An 11724-nucleotide genomic window follows, 5' to 3' on the forward strand; every position below is an offset into this window, starting at 1 on the left:
AGAGGTGTTGGAACCCTATAGTGAGCTCCCGTTAGATGGGCTTAATGATGTCAAAGAATCGAGGCATATGGTAGGGTCTAAAGAGCTCTCTAACCTCGGGGCTATCAGGCCCTCTAGTGCGGTGGAGTTAATACAGTCCAATCGACTTGCTTCCATCCAGGGCTTGGGCCTGTTGGGGTTTGGGATGTAGCCTGGTCGGTGTGGCCCCAGTAGTGCTAGGGGTCTCTGAGGTGCAGCTGGTGGTGGCTGTACTAGTCTGGTGGTCTTGGACCTAGCTTGAAGAAGAGGCGTGCATACATGCGACATCTCTTATAGTTGTTAATATCGGTGGAGTTTGTCAGTTGTGTTTGACAGAAAGCTATTAGTCATTGGCGGAGCACAGAAAACAATGCATACATAGTAGATAAATAATTCATTACGGAGAGAATTAGCCAAGATTTTGACATAACAATGAGACAAAAGCAAAATTGTATAATAAAATTAAATAACTAAACTATACCTCAACCAACACGAGTTTAAACTTAAAATTTTAAAATAAACTAAAAATAAAATAAAATAAAATAAAATAAAGAAGATAAAATAATAAAATAAAATAAAATAAAAAGACAAAATAATAAAAATAAAATAAAAAAGACAAAATAATAAAATAAAATAAAAAAGACATAATAATAAAATAAAATAAAACAATATTAAATAAGTAGCGGAAAAGAAAAACAAAATTAAAAAGAACATTAAGCAGAATAATATCAATTAAACAAGTAGAAAAAGAAAGAAAGAAAGAAAATAAAACTAAAAAATAAAAATAAAAATAAAAATAAAAACTAACAATTAATAATGAAAAGTAATTAGAAATAAAGAAGGAAACTTGGTTGATATAAAGCGAGAAATGCACAAAATTAAAAATTTGTAGAATACGAGAGAATAGAAGAGTTAGAAGGATTTTTGCTCTAAAGCAGTGCGTGATCATAAGCCTGTGTTCTTCTCCACTTTTATAAGTATTGCATTTGTACATGTTTTTTGTGTGCCTGAGGGTGGCGTGTCTAACTAGACCATGTTCTCAAGCTGCCTTGATGTCTGGCAGGCGTGTTATAAACCGTGTGACTCTCAGAACCGTGTAACTTCTCCAATTTTATACCCACACACTTTGGGCAATAGGACATGGCTCGTGTTGTAGGTGTGTGACTCTAGGCAGGTGTAGCGTCATTTTCACATCCAACCGCCCTATAAAGTTCGTAGCAGAGTGTAGGCAACCGGGCCTTGTCTAAAACTGTGTTGGTCAGTTATTGAAGCTTAGAAATGTGTTTTACTTCGTTTTTGCACTAACACATGTATAAGGTGTAAAACCTTTAAGTATGATAGGTTGTCACAGATACCCAAATGCATCATCTAACTTATTTGTCCAATCCTTCCTACTCACCCTACAATTTTATGTAAAATGCATTTCAAACCCTATTGGTAACCTCTTGCCCATTAGTGCTGGGTGATAGGGAGTAGAAAACCTATGGGTCCTCCATATCATTGAAGTACTCTCTCGGTTGAGCATTACATAAATGAGTCCCTCTATCACTAATCGATGCCCTAGGTATGCCAAACCTAGCAAACAATTGTAAGGAACTTAGTAATGACTCTAGCCTCATCGGCCTGGAAGCTTTCACTTAGGTCACTTGAAAATACTCAACAACAACAGGATATACTTATTTCCAAAGAAGAAGAAGCGCGCATGAAGTCAATGCCCCAAACATAAAAATCTCAACCGTTTAAATGCTTGTTTGGGGCATCTCATCCTGACGAGATGTTACGACCTCTAGCATGCATCAGCAAACTGCAGATGCTCTAGCATCTTGAAAATGGTGACTAATAGAATCCGCCTCTATAACTTCCTAGCGGTGTGGTTGGGTGCTTGATCACCTCCCATTGGTCCGTCATTGCAATGCCTCAAAATTTGGAAGGTCTCCTCTACATATACAAACTCAAAACATAAAAGGGTCTTCTAAATGTAGTACGTCAAATCAACAAAAATTTCTTCTTTGCTGAAATGTCATACTAGTAAGGCCTTTATAACCAAGTAATTTGCAAAATTATAAAACAAAGGACATCCAAGAAGATACGAATAGAGCACAAGTACTCATCGAAAAACTATCATTAGAAAATATAAATGGAACATCTTTTACAAGCAATTGAGCCAAAGTCTAGCAAGCTTACAAAGTCATTAATGAACCTTTTATAAAACCTACATGACCAGGAAACTCCTACTTGACCTTAGCATGGGGATGGCAACAGCAATGGTCTCACCTTAGCTCTATCTACCTCCATTAGGGCAAGTGAATGTGGTTTTCTCTTGGTCCTCGGGTTCAATAGAATATCAAAATAACCTTAAAAATCGTCAAGAAAGCAATAAAACATATGCCACGATAAGCGGTCGACATCTGGTCAATAGGGAGGCGAAAATGGTCCTTCGGTTGCATTATTGAGCCTCCGTGTCGAAACCGATTCTTGTCCTAGTCGATGTCGGCTCATCCTTCTCATTCTTGACCACCGTTATACCTTCCTTCTTAGGCACAACTTGCAGGACCTAAGGCTGTTAGAAATTGAGTAAATCAAACTGCATCGAGTTTAATTACCTCCTTCTTGACTACTTCCATCATGTTCGGGTTCAGCGAAATCGATGTGGTACGTAGCACAAGCTTGTAACTATCCTCCATCAGGATCTTATCACGAACAATAGTTGGAGTTGATTCCATGAATGTTTGCAATCTTGTATGCAAAAGCCTCGGGATACTTCTGAGAGGCCAAAGTCATCTCCACTTTCCTTGGGAGTCAAATCATTGCAATGATCATGAAGCGACTTCTCCACCTCATGCGGATAGGCATGTCTAGTGTAGGCAACTCCTTGACTCTAGGGCTGGTGGCTCCTCAAGTAAAGGTCTCAATTTCTACACACGACTGTCAATATCAACAAAATGGTCAGCGGACTGCTTTGGGCTCACTAGCCCGACAAACAAGCAAGTTGTTCAACACATCTAATGCGGGAGGTATGTTTGCATCTTCTATGCCTACTAATGTTTCTAACGTTGAGCATGTTGATTATGTAGGTAGGCGTAGAATGATCCTATAGCAATACATACAACCTAGGGTGGAGGAATCATCCTAATTTTGGATGGAGGAACTCCAATAACCAAGGTCCACTAGGATACTAGAGGTTGCATCGGTGACCTATGCAATCTATTCCCCATCAACGGGGAGGTAGTCAAGAGAAGAAACCTAACTTGGAAGAGTTGATGATGAATTTCATTGCAACTTGAGAACATATTTCGACAAGCGGACACTTTGCCGTTCGAGAATCAACAAGCTTCAATTCGAACTTAGAAACTCAAATTGGGCGGTTGTCTAGGATGATGGGCGAGGAAGCGACTAGGCACGCTTCTAAGTAACACGAGTCTAATCCAAGGAGCATGCCAAAGAAATTACTTTGAGATCGGGTAAGGAACTTACTAGCTCATTTAAGCCTATCGCTAATAATGATTCTAATATGCGGTGGATGAGTCGGAAAAGAAAGACATGCACGAAGAGAAAGAAAAGGGGCGAGTTGAAGAGAAGGAGGATTCGAAGAAGATTCCATTGAGGCCATACCAACCTCCCATTCCATATCTTGCAAAACTCAAAGCGGGATAAAGTTGATCGACAATTTGGTAAACTTTTAGATCTTTTCAAACAATTGCGGATTAACTTGCCGTTTGTTGAAGCTATTTCGCGAGATGCCAAAGTATCGAAGTTTTAAAAAGAAATCCTAAGCAACAAGAGGAAGTTAGAGGATTTGGGATTGGTGACCTTGAATGCGAGAATGCTCGGCGGTGTTTGAGCAAGATTCGGTCAAGCGACACGACCGAGGGAGTTTTACTATACCTTGTTTGATTGGAGATAAATTGAAATTGCTAGCATTAGCTAATTTGGGAGCTAGAATCAATTTGATGCCTAGTTCATTGTTTGAGGAGTTAGGACTAAGCACTTCTAAGCTAACTCCTACCGGGATGAGTATACAACTAGCAAATAGAGCTATTAAGTACAGAAAGGGATTATAGAAGATGTGCTAGTTAAAGTTAACAAATTTATATTTCCTATGGATTTTGTTGTCATGGATATGAATGGTGAGAGTGATGTCCCATTGATCCTAGGTAGACCATTTTAGCTACATCTAAAGCTTTGATAGATGTTAGTGGCGGAAAGTTTGGAACTTAGGGTAGATGATGAGAGCATTACATTTGATTTGACTAAATCCTTGAGATACCCATATGAGCATGATGAGTGCATGCATTCGATTGATTTTATCAATGATATTATGGAATCTCAATTGCGGAAATAATGATTGATGATCCTTTGCAAGTGGCAATGTAAGAAAATGAGGACAATTTATCCAATGAACAAGTGTTGGAGCAGCTAGAGCACTTACTAGTTCTTGATGTTGATGATGAAAAGATTGATGGTTTTGTTGATCTTGTGGTCGGGGTAAAGAAAGTGAAGCCTTCTTTGGAGGAGTCGCCCGTTCTTGAATTGAAAGAGTTGTAGCACTTAATATATGCCTACCTAGATGAAGCAAAGCGCTTACAGGTTATTATTTCCGCTCATCTCACATCGAGGAGAGGAGATGGTCTTGTGCATTTGAGAAGGTATGCAAAGGCATTTGCGTATAAGGCGGTGACATACGGGAATAAACACGAGTTCTGCCTTCATAAGATTTTGATGGAGGATGAGTTCAAGCGGTGGTGCAGCCACAAAGCGATTGAACCCTCATATGAAAGAGGTGGTTAAAAAGAGGTAATTAAACTTCTTGATGCGGGTTTAATTTACCTATTTACATGATGCTTGGGTGAGTCTGTGCGGTGGTTCCTAAGAAAGAGGGCATGCGGTGGTGAAAAATGAAAAGGAGGAGCTGATCCCTACACGAGCAGTAGCAGGCTTTCGGGTTTGCATAGACTACCGGCGCTTGAATGGCGCAACCGAAAGGATCACTTTCCCCTTCCTTTTATCGATCAAATGCTTGAGAGGCTTTGGGGCCATAAGTATTCTTGTTTCCTTAGCGGTTTTACGGTTATTTTGATTCCCATAGCACCAAAAGACCGAGAAGGCGACATTCACTTGTCCTTATGGCACATTTGCCTATAGGAGGATGCCGTTTGGCTTGTGTAATGGGCTGCGACCTTTCGGTGATGTATGATGGCCATTTTCCATGACATGATAGAGGTCGATGGAGGTCTTCATGGATGACTTCTACGTATTGAGTACTCTTTTCCCGTTGTTTGAAAAATTTGGAAAGGATGTTAGCTAGGTGTATTGAAGCTAACCTAGTGTTGAATTGGGAAAAATGTCATTTTATGGTCGAGAGGGTATAGTCTTAGGACATAAAGTGTCACATGCGAGGTTGGAAGTAGATAGAGCTAAAGTGGAAGTTATAAGTAAACTACCCCTACTTGGTTGGGGTATTTAGAAGTTTCTTAGGGCATGCGGGATTTTTAAGAAGGTTCATTAAGGACTTTTCTAAGATCGCTAGGCCTTTAACTCGAGTGCTAGTAAAGATATACCTTTTGAATTTGATGATGATTGTTTAAGAGCTTTTGAGTTATTAAAGGAAAAACTAACCACGGCTCCCATCATGGTTTCTCTGATTGGGAGCGCCGCTGAAGCTTATGTGCGATGCTAGTGATTTTGCGATTGGGCTGTTTTAGGCCCGACAAGGAGAAGAAATTCCAACCTATTTACTCGCTGGCAAGACCTTACGGACGGCCGAGAACACTATGCAACCACGGAGAAAGGAGCTCCTGGCCGTCGTGTTCGCTTTGACAAATTCCATTCCTACTTTATCTTTGTCAAGACAATTGTTTACGGATCATTACGCTTTAAGGTATTTATTTTCAAAGCATGATTCTAAGCCAAGATTGATTATTTGGGTTCTTCTATTCGGGGAATTTGGCTTGGAAATTAAGGAAAAATAGGAGGCTGAAAATCTTGTAGCGAGACCATCTTTCTCGATTAGAGAACCCGCATGGAGGAGCTTAATGAGGCGAGAGATCGATGACTTCTTTTAGGATGAGCACTTATACTCAATGCAGTGTAAATGATATTCCTTGGTTTTACGATTATGCAAATTATTTGGTACGAGGGTACTCCCAGAAAGGGTATAGCAGACGTGAAAGAAGAAATTCTTTCTTGACTTGAAGTATTACATTTGGGACGACCTCTTCTTGTTTAGAATTTATGCGGATCAAATTATCGGGAGGTGTGTATATGGGGAGGAGATCATTCAAATTCTTAAGCATTGTCATGAGGGGACTAGGTTGGTGGACACCAAGCCCATGAAATCATCTGACGGAAGGTTATGGATCTTTGGTTTTATTGGCCGAGCTATCTTCCAGGGATGCGAGCTTATGTCCAGGAGTTTGTGATGCATGCCAGCGATCGGGTAATATTTCACTTGCGAGGATGAAATGCCCCGACATAGTGTACAAGTGTTGGAAATTTTTGATGTTTGGGGCATTGATTTTATGGGTCCTTTTCCTTCTTCATATGGATGTAAGTATATAATGGTGGGTACATTGAATATTTTTCTAAATGGCACGAGGGCACAAGCCTTGCCTACTAATGATGCTAGGGTAGTTGTGAGGTTCCTTAAGAGATTATTCTTTGGGTTTGGAACACCTCGAGCATTAATTAGTGATAGGGAACCATTTACGTAATTCTCAACTTGAGAAAGTCTTTGAAAGATATGGAGTATCTCAGCGATTCTCCACGCCTTATCACCCATGACGAGTGGGCAAGTAGAGGTTACTAATAGGGGACTCAAGTATTTTAGAAGGCGTAGGAGCCCGGCCGGGGAAGATTGGACTACAAAGCTAGATGATGCCTTATGGGCATTTAGAGCTGCCTATAGGACTTCTACGGGGTTCACTCCCTTTAGGCTTGTGTATGGAAAAGGTTGTCATTTACACGTGGAGGCTAGAACATAAAGCATTATGGGCACTTAAATCATGTAACTTTGATTTGGATCACGCGGAGTAGACAAAGGCGATGTGAGATAAATGAGCTAGAGGAGTGGCATCCAAGCAAGCCTATGAAAATTCAACAATCACAAGAGGCGAAGACCAAACAATGGCATGACAAGCGATTGAAAAATTGGAAGGAATTTAACGTAGGAGATAGAGTGTTATTATTTAACTATACGTCTCCATTTATTTCGGGGAAAATTTGAAGAGTCGTTGGTCGGGGCCATTTGCGGTGACACAAAGTCTTCCCTTATAGTGCGGTTGAAGTGCATCATCTAGAAAAGGAAATTTCAAGGCTAATGCTTGTGAGAGGTTGAAGCATTACCTTAGAGGTCACTAGATGTGGAGGAGGCGGGTGAATTTGGTGCTCCATTCCGAGTTCGAAGAAAGAATAAAGTCCGACTTATGACTTTAAAGAAGCTTGTTTCTTTTAATTTCGTTTTAATTCTTTAGTTTTATTTGTGAACTTAGTTTGATTAGATTTTCTGAGTTTGTTTTGGTAAGTTTTATTTATGTTGAGTGTATGAGTTGAGGACTTATTGGTTATGCGGGGTGAGGAAAGAGTGAGAAAGTCTTTGGGAATCACAACTTTTGCATTTATTTATATTACGTTAACACGGTCAGGTGTTCTAATTGAAGAAAATCAAATTAAGATGAACACGTTCACGAGTGGGAAACACGGGCATTTATGCCCGTAGTATCAAAACACGTTCCGTGTCCAAGGCGTATGCGAAACATGGGGCGTGTTCTCGAGAAGTAGTAAGTAGAGCATGCTTTTATTAAGCAACATGGCCATATATCGGACCGTTTTCCTTAACGGCCCTGTTGAGTGAACACGGGCATGTTAAAACCTGCTTGCCTATATACCACTTCATTTCAAAATCTCGAAAATTGTATTCTCCCCGTAGTTTTAGCAATTCTCTCCTCTCTTACTCTCTTATTTCTTATTTACGATCTCCGAAGGCTTTGGATATTCACGTTTGTCGAGTAAGTATCCTCCAACTTCATTTTCCATTATTTTATTTTGATATTAGTTCAAATTTATGTTTTCTTTGTGTTCAAAGTTGTGTTTCAATTTTTCCTATCTTTTTTATTTATTTCCTTATTTTATTATATGGTGGATGCATTTACATTCATGTTTTGCTTGATTTTCTTTTATTTTTACGTAATGTAGTTTATATACTTAACTTGCTCATATTTTCCATTTTATTTTCCACCATTATTTATGATTGTGATTAATTCCTTATTTTTCTCTTTATTATTATTTTGACCATTAGCATGTTGGTTTTCCTTGTGATAGATTATGGCGAAGTAAACTCCATATGGATGAATTGCAAATTTAATTGGTTAGCATTGCTTGGCGGTGTTGTGGATTGAATTTTCTTTGCGGGACATTGAGGCGGTTTAATTTTATCGAGTTAAATCGTTTGGTTTGTTCATTTTATGCCGTTATCTTTGCGAATTTTGTTGATCCTTAGTACTAAAGTTTCCTTTTGGGTACCATGTCCACCCGGATGAGGATCGGGGAGTTTATAAGAGAGGCCGGACTGAGTGGTTCCTCTTCCTTGCGATCGTCGAACCTTTGCCGAGCTAGTTCGGGGCCAAATTGGACCATAGTAGCGCCATCGATTCCTACTTTTCCAAGGGTAGCCCACCTTTGGCGGAGATGTCAGTCGATGAGGCACAAAGATTTGGGAAAGGGGCGTAGGATAGGCCGACCATGCTTGGAGGTATGGGACTTGCAAGCTGCGGTCCGTCGATATCTTAGAGCGCCCCGTTTCAACATTTTTGACATTGTTGAACCAACGTATAGGGAGTTAATTTGTGGAGTTTGCGAGCACTTTCTTTACGAAAGCCGGTTGCGAGGACTAAGTAATTCGTGTAGGAGTGTTTTAGGTAGGCCCATATGAATTTATCCTTATTTTTATTAAGCGTGCTCATAAAATTTAGGACTACGAGAGTTGTTCCCAATCAACTCCTCCATGGTTCTTAATTTGACTTTAGTTTATGAATCTTTGTTTAATTATTTATTTATTCATATTTAGCTTTGATACAAACCAAACAAGCCACAGTGAATCCTACTCAGGTAAGGAGTCCACGATGATACAAATCCTACTAGCTCAAGGAATCCTAAATCCAATAAGGAGTCGACTCGATTAGAAATCTAATCCAACTAGGACCCTGGTAGATTCAAATTATAAGTCAATGAGCTTATCTAAGACATTTGGACTAAGGACGCATGAATTAAATTTAAGTTCAAGGTTCATTGATTTCAGTTTATTGGGCTTGAATGAATCTAATTGGGCTTGTAAAGAGACTAAAAGAGGCGGAATTGGGCATATGAAGACCTTAGGCCTAACTTGGCTTATGTTATGAGGCCGTCTATATGACTTATGTAAATTAGGATTTTATGGTAATTATGGGCTGCTACACATGTATTTTGACCTAATTATGACTTTGTTTAAGTTATCTCTTTTAGTTAGGAAGGTTATCTTTATCCTATATGAGATCTAAATCCTTATTAGTTAAGATTTAGAATTTTCTAAAGGCTTATATAAGGCTAGTACAATTTTAATGTAAAGTTAAGTTCAAGTTGAATGATAATTGGTATTTAGCTCGCTTAACATATGAAATGGGTGCATAAGGATGTTGTGTTGGGGAGTAGATAGCAACAACCACCATTTCATCCGACATACGTATTTTGATTTTTCAGTGGATTTTACCTTAAAGCTTGTTTGCTTTGTCTTTGTATTCTTGTTTGAATCCAAATCTTACTTATCGAGGAGTTTATCTATCCTTGTGGCGTACTTGGAATTGAGGTCGAAGGGACTTGGTTTTCCTTAGGTTCTAATTCTTGATCATCTTACCATCGATTGGATGATCCTAAGGTTTGATTTCAAGTTGTTCTTGAGTGTTCAAGTTTTTGATTCACGGGTTTATAAGGATTAGAGTTCGTGGGTTCTATTCTTGGAGGCTCTTTAGCATTTAGTATCGGGCTTTGGCTCACGATACAAAATGATATGGAACCTCCATGCAATCGCAACTTTCCTAAGAAATAATTCAGCAATATGAGTCTCATTCTCGATTTTTATGGCATGGTATAAAATGAGCCATTTTACTAAATCAATCCTGATAACAAATATCTTTGTCCGGCCGCTTCCTAGTCTAGGCAATCCAAGTACAAAATCCATAGATAAATTTGTCCAAGGAACATCAAGAATAGGCAAAGGAGTATTTAACACATGGAGTTGCAATTTAGACTTTCCATAAAATCATAATTCCGTAAGTCATATAGATGGGCCTCATAGCATAAGCCCGAGGTTAGGCCCGAAGTCCTTATATGCTCCAATTAAGCTTCTTTGGTCTTTTTATGCCCAATTAAATTCACTCGAAGCGCAGTAAGCTGAATTAGATTAGTAAGCCTTTAACTTAAATCCAATTCTTCAAGCCTTGATGTATCCTTAGTCCAAATGTCTTGGATAAGCTCATTGACTTGCAATTTAAATTGAACTAGGACTCTAGTTGAATTAGGATTCTTTTCATTGCTTGAACTCCTAATATCATCGGGACTCCTAGCGGGATTAAGATTCCTAGTTGAGCCGGGACTCCTTATTAGATTAGAAATCCTTGATCTAGTAGGATTTGCATCATCAAGACTCCTTGTTAGAGTAGGATTCATTGTGCTAGTTTGGTTAGTATCATTCCCCATTTCTTCTTGTGTGTCATCATCTAAGGTCACCTTGTCATCATTATCATCTCCTTACCCTCACTATAATCATTAAGCCATTGAAGCTTATATGGATGTGGGTGTTGTATGGTAGGGAGACCTAATCTACTAATCAGAGTACTTACAACATTAGTACAACTCCAGCTATCGATAATCATATTACCGCCTTGCCTTGTACATGAAATCTTGTGTAAAACAAGTTGTCCCTTTGTTGCTCATGGCAATCTTTTGATAGTGCATCTCTCACACACAACACATGTGTTTAACAATCAAAACAAATCAAAATTAAAATGACACAACAAGTAGAACACAAAACTAGACTTAATGAACACGATTAAGCCAAAACACAACCAAGAGAAAATGTAAGAGCGAGATGTAATGGACAAAAACTAACCTTAATGAATGAATAACAAAAGGACATAATTAAAATACCTAAATGATATTATTCTTTTAATTTTAGAACTCTAACAGTTGGCTTAAACAAAGAACTAATAACATCAATACGAGATTAAAAAAAAGAACAAAGAAACATAAGAAATCAAAATTGACTAATGAAAATATGAAAGGATAAAACTTGATATAGAGCCGGAGATCTCATACCAAATGATATGGAACCTCCATGAATAAGCCTAAGACCCCTTTTCAATTCCGAACCCCAACATATTAATATAGAAACCCTAAGAGCCAATTCGGTTGAACTCTAAGAAATGTTAGAAAGCAGTTACTTAGGCGGATAATCAAGAATTAGAATTTAGAAAACTTGTTCTTAAATCCAATTTGAAACACTCATGAAGAAGGATCAATCTACTTGAATGTTTCTTAAGCATGCATTCTACACAAGAACACAAAGAGAACATAAACAAGCATTAAGGTAAATACCAATTATCATTCAACTTTTAACTTAATTCCCGCATTAGATTTACGTACTAGCCTTATAGCCGCCAAAGAACCCTAAATCTTAAC

The sequence above is a fragment of the Ricinus communis genome, chromosome 3 (assembly GCF_019578655.1).
Source record: "Ricinus communis isolate WT05 ecotype wild-type chromosome 3, ASM1957865v1, whole genome shotgun sequence".
NCBI lineage: Eukaryota > Viridiplantae > Streptophyta > Magnoliopsida > Malpighiales > Euphorbiaceae > Ricinus > Ricinus communis.